Genomic DNA, 13021 nt, shown 5'->3' on the forward strand with positions numbered 1-13021 from the left:
GCACATTCTGCAAATATTTTTCCTCCATAGAAATAACTGGTATTTGCCCTGAAATGTCACCTCTGGTCCTGTAATGCTGTTGAACATGCCTGGTTTTGGTTTTAGGGTTTTACTTTTTGCCATGTAATAGGACACTAAGTGGTTGTTGCAGTTCTTTGTTGAGAGAAATTGGAGCGTGGTCCCTTTAAGAGTTGCCTGCCTCTCCCAGTCCTTGCTGCAGCTGCTCCTGTGAAAGTTTCTGATCTCTCTGTCTCTTCTGCATTGTGGACATAAGACCTGGATCCAGCCTGACTCCCTCCAGCAAGAGCAGGTAACACCCAGGACCCCCTGATCATTACACCAGGTGTCTATATATAGCAAAACAGGGGGTCCTAACTTTTTACAGCCAGGTGCCCCTGATCCCCTGAGCTGCTGCCACCTGTTTCCTGGTCATTTCTTTTCCATATCCCTGTATAACCCTTTGTGTTTGCTCTGAGCAGAGCTGCATTCTCCTTTTTTCCAGTTGCGCCATCATAGACCGCAGTGTTGTATTGTGATTCTCCGATACATTGTATCTTTATTTTTATTGTGGCTTCAATATTATTGCTGTTGTTTTCATTGTGATTGGATTATAAGGTTGCAAATCCAGATGCGTTAAACCCGGCCAGACCTCATTTGATGGATTTAGTGCTGTCGTTTACTGAATGGATCCTGATGCTGCTGTCTGCGATATGTAGCAGAGTTGAACCTCGAAGCAGTGACTCCCTATTTAAAGGGACACTCCATCTATAGCGCTAAGTATAGTAAAGCGCAGTTTATAAACGAGAGGTCGATATCGGTCATCCCTATGGATGTAAATGCATTGAGAGTCTCCGCACTAGAGATCTAGTAGTCAAATTTGTGATTATGGGGGGGGGGGGGGGATATTTTGTCGTCAGTCATTCCATTAGATCCTACAGTCGGTCTCTCCCATAGCCTGAAATGGTTGATAATGGGGAACAATAGATTGCATTCAGCTGTACAGCAGATAGCTGGGACTTGTAATCCTACTCCAGGTGCACCGTCCCAGGCCGCATTCATCTTGTCTTACTGGAATTTCCCAATCTGCATGGCTGCAGTAGTCGTCTTACTCAGATGAATGGTGTAGAGGACCCCTTTAAAATGCCCAATTAGAGAATGTTGAGATAAAGGGGGAGGTCTCGCTGCAGGACCCCCTCCATGTCCAGCACTACTCTTGACCTCTGTGGGTGCCCGTTGATATAAAGGGATACCATTGAATGTTTCATATGCCCATTCCCTTTGCAATTCCCCCAGTGATATCCGTTGATCAGGGTGGGATTCTCCACCATCTTTTCTCCCGAAGACCCAAAATCTGTGCGGATCTCTCAGACCTGAACCTCCCATTGAATTACTTCTGCAAATACATGAACTTGAGAGATGTGATAAAGTAGTTGTAAACCAGTGATTATGGGGGGGGGGGGCAAATATTTTTCTCACCGTCCGTTTTATTTCGATATTTTATTTTTATTTGCAGCACTGGTTTTATAGGGAATGTGGGTTCGGTTAGAAGAGTGCACAGTGTCAGGGTGGTTTTTGTGAAATGACAAGCCAGGATTAATTTTACCTGCACTTCCTGTTATGTGTTACCTGGTATAAACAAATACCTTCTTACTGGATGATTCAGGGTGTTTTTGCTGATTGTAGTTGTGTATGATTTTAGTGCATTGTATATACCCACGAATGTGCGTCAAGTCGCCCGTGAAACTGCTGTTTTTCACGACCGATTTGCATCTGTGCAGGACCCGTTTTCACGGATCCCTCATAGATTCGAGCCTATTGAGGAATTCGTGAAAACTGACAAAAATAGGACATGTTCTATTTTTTCACAGGGTCCATTAAGACACCGGCCGTGTGACTAGTCCCATGGAAGTACATTGATTTTTATGATGGCGGTTAAAAACACGGCCAATTTCCACGTTCGTGTGACTAAGCCTTTAGGCTTGTGCAAATGGCGAAGCCTATGAGTCGCCGGATTGCTTCTAGGGGTGAAGACCCCTGTAATACAGCATTCAATGAAATATGAAAAAAATTCTCACAGATCCCCTAAAACAGAAGCGTGCGTTATGGACCCATAGATTTGTTTGGGTGCCATATTTCAGACTCGTAAAACATGAATCCATAATCGTGTGTATGCGTCCTTACTTCATGGGGTCCAAAATACAATTTTTATCATTTCTGTTTTTTTTACATAAAATATGGGGGCGCGTTTAAGCCCTTAACAGGGTTTTCTCATCTTTTATGGCATATACACAGGATATGCTATAAATGCCCAATACATGCGGGGGCCACCCACACCTATCTCTAGAACAGGGGCCCTTGATCTCCGTCATAACTCCTCCCACTGTCACTGGTCCCCAGCTATTGACTTACGAGGTGCGTGGAGTACAGAAACAGCCGAGCTTGCTGAGCTATGATGTTTTTGTAACTGATTCACCTCTATGGGTTCTATGGAAACAGCGTGGCTCAGTAAGCTTGGCTGTTTCCATACTACCCGGGACAGCGGGAGAAGGTGGGTCTGAGACCCCAGTTCTAGAGATGGGTGTGGGACCCGCATATCTCGGACATTTATGACCTATCCTCTGGATACGCCATAAACGTCTGAGATGGTAAACGCGACTCTATATTTTAAGTCCACGTATTCCATGCAAAAATAAATAAATAACAGAAATAATGGAAGTAGGAAACTTTTTATGTATAACACGTGGTGGGTAGTGTAACCTGTCGTAACAGAATTTTTTAAATTGGGTCCATATGATCAGACCGTCATAATTTATTGATTGATTTTATTGTCCGAAAACCCGCACCACGCTAAAACGAGTAATTTACTAATATGTGGTCATTTTTACATTTGGGCTGGAGATCCTTCTTAAAAGTGCTGTTCTCACAATGCAGTAGATAATCACATCCGTTTTGTTGAGGATTTCACCCAATTCTGCTGCGCCACTTCCAGGGTTTGTGCGGGTACCCTAAAGTCTTCCTCCGTTTGTCATGTCAATGGTCCATGTTAGAAGATGGAGCCTATGAGTTGGCACCTAACCAGTTGCAAGACGTAGGGGGTGCTTCTACTTTTATCTAGAAGATTCAGAAATATCTGAGCTAAGAGTCTAAGTGATGAAAAATCCAAAGCACTAGGAATGCAGTAAAACTTCACCTAAACTAATCCCTCAGGGCAAAGCAACAATTACGTTTTACTGCATTCCCGGTGCCTTGGAAGGTTTTTTTCGTTCAGGCTTTTGACAGGTGTCCTAGGTGGAGCCCTGGACCAGACGAGCATGGATGTCTCAAGTGGTTCTGAGGTTCCAAACCTACTTCTCGGTGCATAGAAGAGTGCCGTAGGCTTCTCCTTCCAGCGATCAGTGGGGTATCAGCCTAAAGATCCCTACTGGAGCTGTTGTGTCTCAATGACCTGTCAAAAAATATTTGTAGGACGGGCGTGTACAAGAAAATGTCTCACTGACACCAATTTTTACCAGTACTCCAGATCTGTAATTTATGCAGCCCAATTCCTGCCCAGTTATTGGATTGAGCTGAGAAGTTGTGTGTATGGGGGGGCAGTAGGTCATATGTTTTACAAAAATTTGCAGGTGATGGGCTTCTCTCCGCATGAGAGAAATCTGTACTTTCGAGAATATTATGATGACGATGATTTTCTTATTCAACTTCTTCAAAAATGTTCAATAATGGATGATTAGGATGGTCGTTTGATCGTGGTTCTTACTTTTTGGGTCTTGTTTTCTTACTATGGGACATGACCACCTTGAATTTTTGCAAAATTGTCAGCATAGCAGCTTGGACAGATCTTTGGCCCCATGCACAGGACTGTAGTTTTCATCCGTAATTACAGATCAAATTGAGGATACGATAATTTCTATTGGACACCTTGCAGTATATTTACGGAGGTGGGTCCGGGCCGTAGAAATGATCCACAAAACATAGAACATGTCCTATTTTTGTCCGCAATTGCGGCACGGACTCTCCATAGAAGTCTATGGGCGCTTCCACAATTGCGGATGGCTACGGAGATAGAAATGTGGAAGTGTTGCTATGCAACGCCAGGGGGGATTCCCTAAGATTCCTCCCGTGTTTTTTTGCGGCTCAGTATCCGGATGCATTACTGATACTGTCACATATTTGCGGATGACTATGGATCTCTATTTGCGGACAGTAAAATCCCTTACGCTCATCCCCAATTATAGACACATTTATTTCTATGGCCGACTGACACCTTCCTGTATATTTACGGGATGTTGCCCGTGCCGTAGAAAGGCTCCGCAAAAGAGAGGACGTGTCCTATTTTTTTTTTTTTGCATTTTACGGACGGTGTTCGCCATACTTGACACAAATGCGGGTGGCTGTCAGTGGCCAACGGTGCCCGTAATCCCGGACAGCGAGTACGGGCACGGTCGTGTTCAGGGGCCTGAGAGGCTTTTCTTCTTCTGCATGGTTCAATGTTGTGGACATCCAAAGCCAGAGGAATACTATGAGGTTCTTCTATGTCATTGAACCCCGTGATCACATCCCAAACCTCCGCTTGTAGGAGACCGGAGTTCTCCACCATTGTCATTATTTTTCTCTTGCATAATTATATGATCTGAAGAGGTTTCTCGTGTCTGGCGACTGCGCTGTTTCCTAAATAAAGATACCAATTATATAAAGTGGGTGACATTTAACAAATCTCATCCACACGCTGCAAAAAAATTCCGACCAGAAATTGACCTGCGGTGCGTATTTTTCGTACCTGTCCATTCCTGCTGCGGAAAGTGACTGAATCTCTCATCCCAACATTGAGAAAAACGAAGCAAAATAGGCGAAGATGCAGGAAATGGCGCTGTTTCACTGCAGCGGAATGTCGGCTACTTTCTACGGAATTGCTGCAGCAATTCTATTATGTGTGGACGAGCTCTTAGGGTATGTGCACATGGCTAATTTTTGGCCGTTTTTTTTTTTGACCGTAGACGGCCGAAAAATCTGAAGCAGAACGCCTCCAAACATCTGCTTTTTTTTTTTTTTTTTATGCGGCTGTTTTGAAAAACTGCCACGTAAAAAGACGCCCGCGTCAAAGAAGTGACCTGTCACTTCTTTGACCGTAATTGGAGCCGTTATTCATTGACTCCAATGAATAGCAGCGCCAATTACGCCCGAAATGACGCGGCGTTCAAGCGCCTGCACATGCCGTTACGGCTGAAATTACGGGGATGTTTTCAGGCTGAAACATCCCCGTAATTTCAGCCGTTACGGACGCCCTCGTGTGAACATACCCTTAGGCTGGGTTCACACGAGCACATTAACATCCGTAATGGACGGACGTATTTCGGCCACAAGTCCCGGACCGAACTCAGTGCAGGGAGCCGTGATCCTAGCATCATAGTTATGTACGACGCTAGGAGTCCCTGCCTCTCTGCAGGACAACTGTCCCGTACTGTAATCATGTTTTCAGTACGGGACAGTAGTTCCACGGAGAGGCAGGGACTCCTAGCGTCGTACATAACTATGATGCTAGGAGCCCGGCTCCCTGCACTGAGTTCGGTCCGGGACTTCCGGCCGAAATACGTCCGTCCATTACGGACGTTAATGTGCTTGTGTGAACCCAGCCTTACAGGCACCAGAATAAATCTTTCAATCTCCAAAGAAAAAAAAAAGAAAAGCTTTTCGAATCTCACTGTGTAATGCTTAATCTCCCCTGTGGAGGCGCTGCAGGGGAATTGAACACATATAGCCAGGTTTCCCTATTGATGACAGCTAATCGCTTATGGGTACCACTATGGTCAGCTTATTGTTGGGGGACCCTTCTAATGAAGGGGGATTGTCTAAAGCGGAGAACCCCTTTAATGTGTTCCACCAGCACCTCTGCCTAAAGGAAAGATGGATTGTAAGCGGAGGTGTTTTTTTTTTGTTTTTTTTTAATGTTTTTGGTTTAGGTAGAGGTAGATTGTTTTGGAGGTTTTCTTAATTTATACGTTGCCTTATTCGGGACCGGAGTCACTCAAAATTATTCCTCATTACTTGAGGGAGAATATATCACATTTGACCCTTACAGGCTGCGGGCCAGCTAGAGAAAAGAAGTGGAGCAAAACTTAAAGTGGTTTTCCAACCTTATATATCTGCAGAGATGCCGTGATTGGCTGCAGTCATTTGTCGGTACGGCAGGTCTTTGTGGCGGATATGCAAACAGCGACTGGCCAAGACCATCAGTGCAAGAGGGGAGGGGGATTTAAAATCTGATCATGTGCCAATTCGTTTTCTACGGCCGTACAAAAATGAAAAATAGACTTTTTTTTTTTTTTTTTTTTTTTAAAGCAAATCCCTTATCATGTAACCGTAATCTACATTTCTCCAGGAAACACCTGAATATTCGCTGACGGTCGTTTGCCTGACACTTTCTCACTACATCACTTTTTCCTGTGTTCTTTGGCGAAAAATGAGATATTTTTTTTTTTTGTTATTCAGAACTTTTGCATTTTCTTTTTGATAAAATTAGTCACCATTTTCCTTTTGGGCTGGTTCATCTATAACCGTTTTGTCCGGCCGAGTTGTTTTTTTGCCTGAACAGAACGGATGATAAAAGTTGTGCACTTTATGCACCTGTCCGGCCTCCATATCCTGGTGAGAAACTCTGGGATCAGTTTTGTCACTAAAGTTTTTTTCCACCTTTGAACAGCATTGTAATTACATTACATGACTTGTCTTGTACCGTTATAGCCTGTTTCAGACTCCAGAGCTGCATTCACAATTCTGCAACTTCAGAGCAGAAATCTCTCAGCATTCCCTTCTTGTTTAGTGCCTACACAGAGCTTGTTTTGGTGACTTGCATACTTAAATGTGACATCTTTGCTGACATAGGAAAAAATACCAGTCCCCATGAATTCTAGTAGCTCATCTAAAGCTTTTAGGGGTGTGTTTGTCAACAGGCTTGCTGACTGTTTCAACCTCTACCCAGCATGATTGTGAATTGAGCTCAGGGGTATATTACAGAGCGTAACCAGGGGTTAGTATATAGATAAGTTCCGATATTAAAGCAAAGGTTCCCACCACAATACACACTTGTGTAACCTGTCGCGGTCGTCTTTGAAGAGGACGCCGACTATTAATGATGCTAGAAAACAAAACACAGATTTCCTACATTATTATTATAATTATTATTAAATTCAGTTAAAATATTATACGAGTTAGATGTGAAAATAATGAAATGTTCTTTCCTGCCCCGTCGCTTTGACCTGCAGTTCTGGCTGACTATAGACTCCGATACTTGTCCCTGTGACTGACCGGTGATGTATCCGAAGCATCTGGCCCAATAAACAAGAGGACGATAAAACCTCCTTTCTGGCCTGCTGAAAATAATCCCTGACACAAGAATTTAACAACTGTGCCTTGTTTTTAATTCGCGTCAATTAGAAGATGATTTTCGGGGTCATTGTGTACGTTTATTGGGCTTCACGTCCTCCCACCAAACGATAACACTGAGGACGGCAAAGACGGAGAAGAATGAGAGGGTGGGGTACTTTTTGCTGCTTATATAATCCCGGCTTTATATAGTGAGATATTTCAAGGATAAAAATCGAACCCGTTACTGGTGACTACCCTATACATCTGACCATCAGAACGGCTCAATATAGTTGGTAATCCTTCCTTTTTCATTTTTCAAGGAACACTCAGGACGAAACCCATTGTCTGTGTTAAGCTGCTTGTTGGATCTTGGGGGCGGAGCATGACAAAGGGCTTCAAAAAATGCCAGAGACGGAGAGAGAACCCCAGTGCCGTGATCCGCCCCTCAGACAGTGCCCTTGGTATAACATACTGGCGCACACTTATTATGTAGTTTACACCAGGTTTTGACGTACACTGTGGCAGTAGAATATCGTATGTGACGTGCGGCATTTTAGCAGTAACACTTGGCGCATCATGTCAAGTTTATTATATGTGGAACAGGAGGAAATTGTCAGTCGGACCGTTAAAATTGCTCAAGATTTATTAAGAAGGGGGCCCCCTTTAAAAAATTTGGGGCAAATTTCTCCCGCTGACTTCTTTACTTAGACTGGTATAAGAAGTGCCGGTTTTGGTAAATGTGGGCTACGCTATCCACTTTCACGGGAATTACAAAAACGGCGTAGCTCAGCTGTTTTCGTACTTCTGACGACCTCATAATTCAGTGACTGGAGCCCAGTGACTGCGGGAAAAGGCAGGATGGGGATCAGAGGACCCCGATCGCAGAGATTCTTCTTGTTTTTTTGTTGCCAAAACTAGGATAGATTTTTCTCCTGTTTAGGATTAATTGCTGCAAAGTGTGAACAAAGCCAAAAGGGCACTGAGAAGAGCATCTTTTGGTCTTATTGGGTGAGGGGGGTTTCTAGTTTATTGACTTGGCTTGTCCACTTATTACGTATTCTTGTGCCACATTGGTGTATTTTCAGGGAGCTCCTAGTTAAAGCTCCGTCAGTGAGAGGCGTAAACCGCTCGTACCCCGGAATAGTGATCACATCTGCAGCTTTATCTGATTTATGTTCCTGCCAGAATCGAGACCGATCGTATCGCCTGAGTCTGCAGAACAAGGAGCGGTGGCGATTGGGTAATTACCGCATTCACCGCATTCACCGCTCTGAGGCCTGGATTCTGGCACCAATCCATTGTAATTCTACGTTTTACATGTGTCAGCAGAAATCGACAAAATCTGCCTTAACTTCCCTTTCCTGAAGCCCAAGGAATCGTGAACCATTATGTAAAACGGGCGAGGAAACGGCCATATTCTATATTTATTAGCCAAAGGGCACAAAGCTTTTGACTGATATAATAAATGTTGTGCCAATAATCGATGTATTTATGCAGAGGCGTAACTTGTAGCTCCTGGGCTCTAATGCAAAATCGGTAACTGGCCCCACCGACCTTGACATTTATAATAGTGGTATCTTCCTATGGGGCAGAGGGGCATTTGGCCCCTCAGGTCCAGGTGCGACTGCTACTTCTGCACCTACTATAACTACACCAGGATATCTCTTGTTTAAAAAGTTTCAGCCAGATGTAATGGATTTTTTTTGGGCATATTTATACATGTGTAGTAAATGTGTGCTGTCTTTTTCTCTAAAGCACTGTGTTGTTGTTGTTGTTTTTGTTGTTGTGTGTGTTTTTTGTTTTTTTTTCTTACCAGATCTGTTAATTTAAACCGGACTCCTTTCCGGAACCTCTTAAATCAGTGTGTTAACTCCTCCCTTTTCCCTCATGTCCCTGTCAATCATTGTGAGTGTCCTCCCATTGTCACGCCCCTTCTGCTTCCTATTGGGTTAAGAAAGACATATACAACTGGTGCATGTACAGAGACCTGTAGGCGCATTGTGCAGGAGAGGCTCCGCCCCATGGCAAAAAGCACGGGAAAATGTAGTGGTGACGTCACCGAGGGGGAAGGCCACGGCAGGGCACTAGCTCGATATCCGCTCCTATTCTACACCATAACAACTTAAAAACTGGATTTTCTATAGCCTTGATTTTATCAAAATACACGTTGCCCTTTTTATGGCATACCGGGTTTTTATGTTTTTTTTTTCTTCTCATCACTGCTTTAAACTCTAGGCAAGGCACTTGAATAGCCCTGACCGTGAAAACTTGCTTCTTAAAGATCAGAATGATTGACCTGTGATCAATACAAATAAAGTTTAATCTGACGTAAAACAATTTATACAAAACATCGGGCGGTGTTTTCACTACCGGTTCTCAGGATACCGTACTATACTGGAATATAACTTGGCAGAGGGTGTTTCTGTAGGGTGTAATGTTTGTCTGATATATGTTTATTCTGTCTCTGCTGGAATGAATCTTCTAAAGGCTTCACGGCCACAGGAGCTGGGAGACAAGTTCTTCCTCTATACACGTTGTATCCGGCGTAATTCTCAGTAGGGTCCTGACTTGACTTAGATTTCTTATCTTTATGAACCTTAAGGGCATTACATGTAGTTGTAATAAAAGGTTTCTCTGTCTAATCTGCCCATTGGGCCATAGAGAAAAAGAGCAAACAAAAATTTGCAGATCTCGAAAAAAAAGTGAAGGAAAAGTTGTGATGTTTGGGGAAGTATTGTCCTATTCATATCCAATGTCATGTTCTGTAAATTGTTGCGATGGTATTTGGTTTCGCTTTCTAACTGCATGGATAAAAAGGACACGTACCCTGCTGTTTCTCCATCGGAAAGTACTTTGACCGTGCCGGCTATGTGAATGCGCACCCTCTAAACCTTTTACAGATCAAATAAAATGTGCAAATTCCAGACTGAAATCCTAAGGCCCCATGCACACCAACGTGATTTTGCGGCCGCAATTCACCTGCAAATCTGCGGGTGAATTGCGGTCCCATTCATTTCTATGGGCCCATGCACACGACCGTGGCTTCCACGGTCCGTGTTTTGCGGTCCAGGCTCATAGAAATTAATGCGCACATTTTGCAGGCGGCTCGCGGGTGACACTTCGTGGCCGTCCGAGCTGCAAATCACGGCCGTCCACACCACTACGGTCGTGTGCATGAGGCCTTAGACTTTCCCCATGGGTCGGATTTTACATTTCTACCTAATGTGAATGTCTCAGTTCTATACAGATTAGATTGTAAAGGGAAGCAACTTTTTGAAACCCAAAAACATTTCTTCTTTAGTGCTGTTCTAGGAAGATCTTCTCATGGAAATTAGACACAAAGCAAATACCACAGAAAACAAATATACCCCCCCCCCCCCCCTATTCCTTGACTTTTTGTTTCCACTTCCTGCACACGAGACGGTGGAGGAGCGGAGGTGGGAAAGGTTTAAAAAAATAAAAATAAAAAATATGAGGTTTGTTGTGTCCGACTATGAAATTTTGAACACTTAAAAAATGTAATGACTGGATTGGTGGAGTTTTGATGTTCATGAGGCCAGTCCACCGGTTTATAGCGGATCACGGTGTTTAGGGTGGTCTCTCCTCTGGGACCCCCGCCTTGTTAGCTGTTTTTGTGTGTGTGTGTGTGTGTGTGTGTGTGTGTGTGTGTGTGTAATATATATATATATATAATCTATATCTCTCACTCTCTGCTGGAGAGATAAAATATTATGTGGCACACATTGAGATCCCTGGCTTGTGAATCTATGCCCTACGACCGCTGACATAATCTTACTCTCTGTTCACCTTTTGTATTGTGGCTTCTACTCATAATGGAAGCCGCGGCACCCTGCCAGATCCATCGTACAGCAGATACCACCAGCGTCTGATAGACCCCGTTGACTTAGAATGGGGTCCGTCGGGGGTTCCGTTGTATTGACGGATAGAATAGAACTTCATGTAGCGCTACTTCTACCTTTACATCTGCCTGGTTGGCTCGCTCCGGATACAGCCTCCTAATGGCAGTGTGAACGCAGCCTGAGAATCCATAATTTACTAGTAGCATTCATAGATCTCGGCCGTTTAATCGCTCCATACAACGTCCAAGTTGTACAAAGCCATAACGCAGGGTTATATAAGTGTATGGGCCCTACTTCACCTCTGTATAAATCCAACAGTAAAAAAAACCTGTGGCATGCTCCATTGGGTGCAGTCTCGTTCTAGGGTAAAATAATACCGTGCTGTAGTACGGAGCGGGGACTAAAGGCTGGTTTACCTGTGCAGATTTATGCCCATAATGAGCGCCGATCGACGATATAATCAGTCGATTGCAGATCGTTAACAGGCCCTTATACTCGAGCCGATCCTTTTTGTGTAGGGACGAACGATTGTTAATGTGATTGTTCTGACGATTTGCATCGTTGTTGGCACCGCATCCCTGGTTTATACAGGTCGATGTGGTGCCAACAATCAGGATTTTATAGACTGTATAAATGATGGGATCAGTCAACAAACGAGCGTTTGCTGTTTATACAGGCCAGTAATCGGGAACGAGTATTTGAAGAAAAGCTCGTCCAGCCGATTATTGGATCGAGTAAATGGGCCTCAAGACCTTGTCCACACAGTGCAGATTTAATGCAGATTTTGAATGTATTTTTAAGCCAGAAACTGAACCTAAACAGAAGAAATATATAAAGGGAAGCCATAAAGTGTCTCTCTCCTGTATACAATTCTGGTTTTGGCAAATAAAATGCATGCAAAATCTGCACTGTGTGAACAAGGCCTTAGCGTCATTGGTTCCAAGTGTTTTTGTTGACCATTTCCTGGGTTAGATCTTACTATTTTTGTTTTAATTGCTATCCTTCTAATTTGCCCCCCATTTGGTCAGTATGGATAATAGGACATAAACATTAGGGATCACAATTGCTCAGTTGGGGTGTATTGACCTCCATTGTCTTCGGGCATGTCGTGTTTGTGGTTTGCATTCACTCCATAGAAAAACAGGATTGGTTTCCAGCAGGGCAAATTCTTGATGTTTTTTTGTTATATGAATCCGACACAACAAAAACTTGTGGCGTCCTCCATTGGAGGCATAAAGAAGTGCAGCTTCTAGGGAATAAATATCTTGGGGCACCTGACGGAGCCTGTATGGCCGTGCATGAGCCCTTAAACTAACACTCTATTGAACATATTCTACGTGGATCAGAATTGAATGTAAAGGTTCTTAACCCATTTGAAGATACTTTACTCAGGCAAAAAAAAAATTTGACAAAGGCCTTTACCGAGCAAGAAGAAAAGCTGCTTTGTCTTGCACTCTTAATTTTGGCTTTTACAGAATTGTCACTAAATACAATGATTTTCCAGGCATTTCTGGCCCCACATTACAAACTCATTTCACGTAAACTTGTTCTCGTGTAACAAATATTCATAGTCGAGGAGAGTGAACTATGCGCTCCTCATACCGGTTTAACCTCATTCCTCCAGAACTTGCACGAGTCCGCGAGCAACGTCCGCTCACCTGGAGATATGCGACGCTAGAAAAAAGAAAAAGCAGGAGTCAACACGGAGGTGTACGAGGGTGGAGGTCGACTCGTATTCATCTACTCGGTATAAGATTACCCTAGAAAACATCAATAATGTTTACAAACCATGATGGCTT

The 13021-nt window shown here is 43.6% G+C and overlaps 1 protein-coding gene across 1 annotated transcript in view; it reads left to right on the top strand.

Moving 5' to 3' along the window:
• Positions 1–225: 225 nt before the first annotated feature.
• SYTL4 (synaptotagmin like 4) overlaps positions 226–13021 on the top strand; it is a 35390-nt gene continuing 22594 nt past the window's right edge. Inside the window, exon 1 of the mRNA XM_075834513.1 lies at positions 226–310. The gene's annotated coding sequence lies outside the window, so the exon portion shown is untranslated. The remainder of the gene's footprint in view (positions 311–13021) is intronic.

This window comes from Rhinoderma darwinii, chromosome 8, assembly GCF_050947455.1.
Source record: "Rhinoderma darwinii isolate aRhiDar2 chromosome 8, aRhiDar2.hap1, whole genome shotgun sequence".
Lineage (NCBI taxonomy): Eukaryota > Metazoa > Chordata > Amphibia > Anura > Rhinodermatidae > Rhinoderma > Rhinoderma darwinii.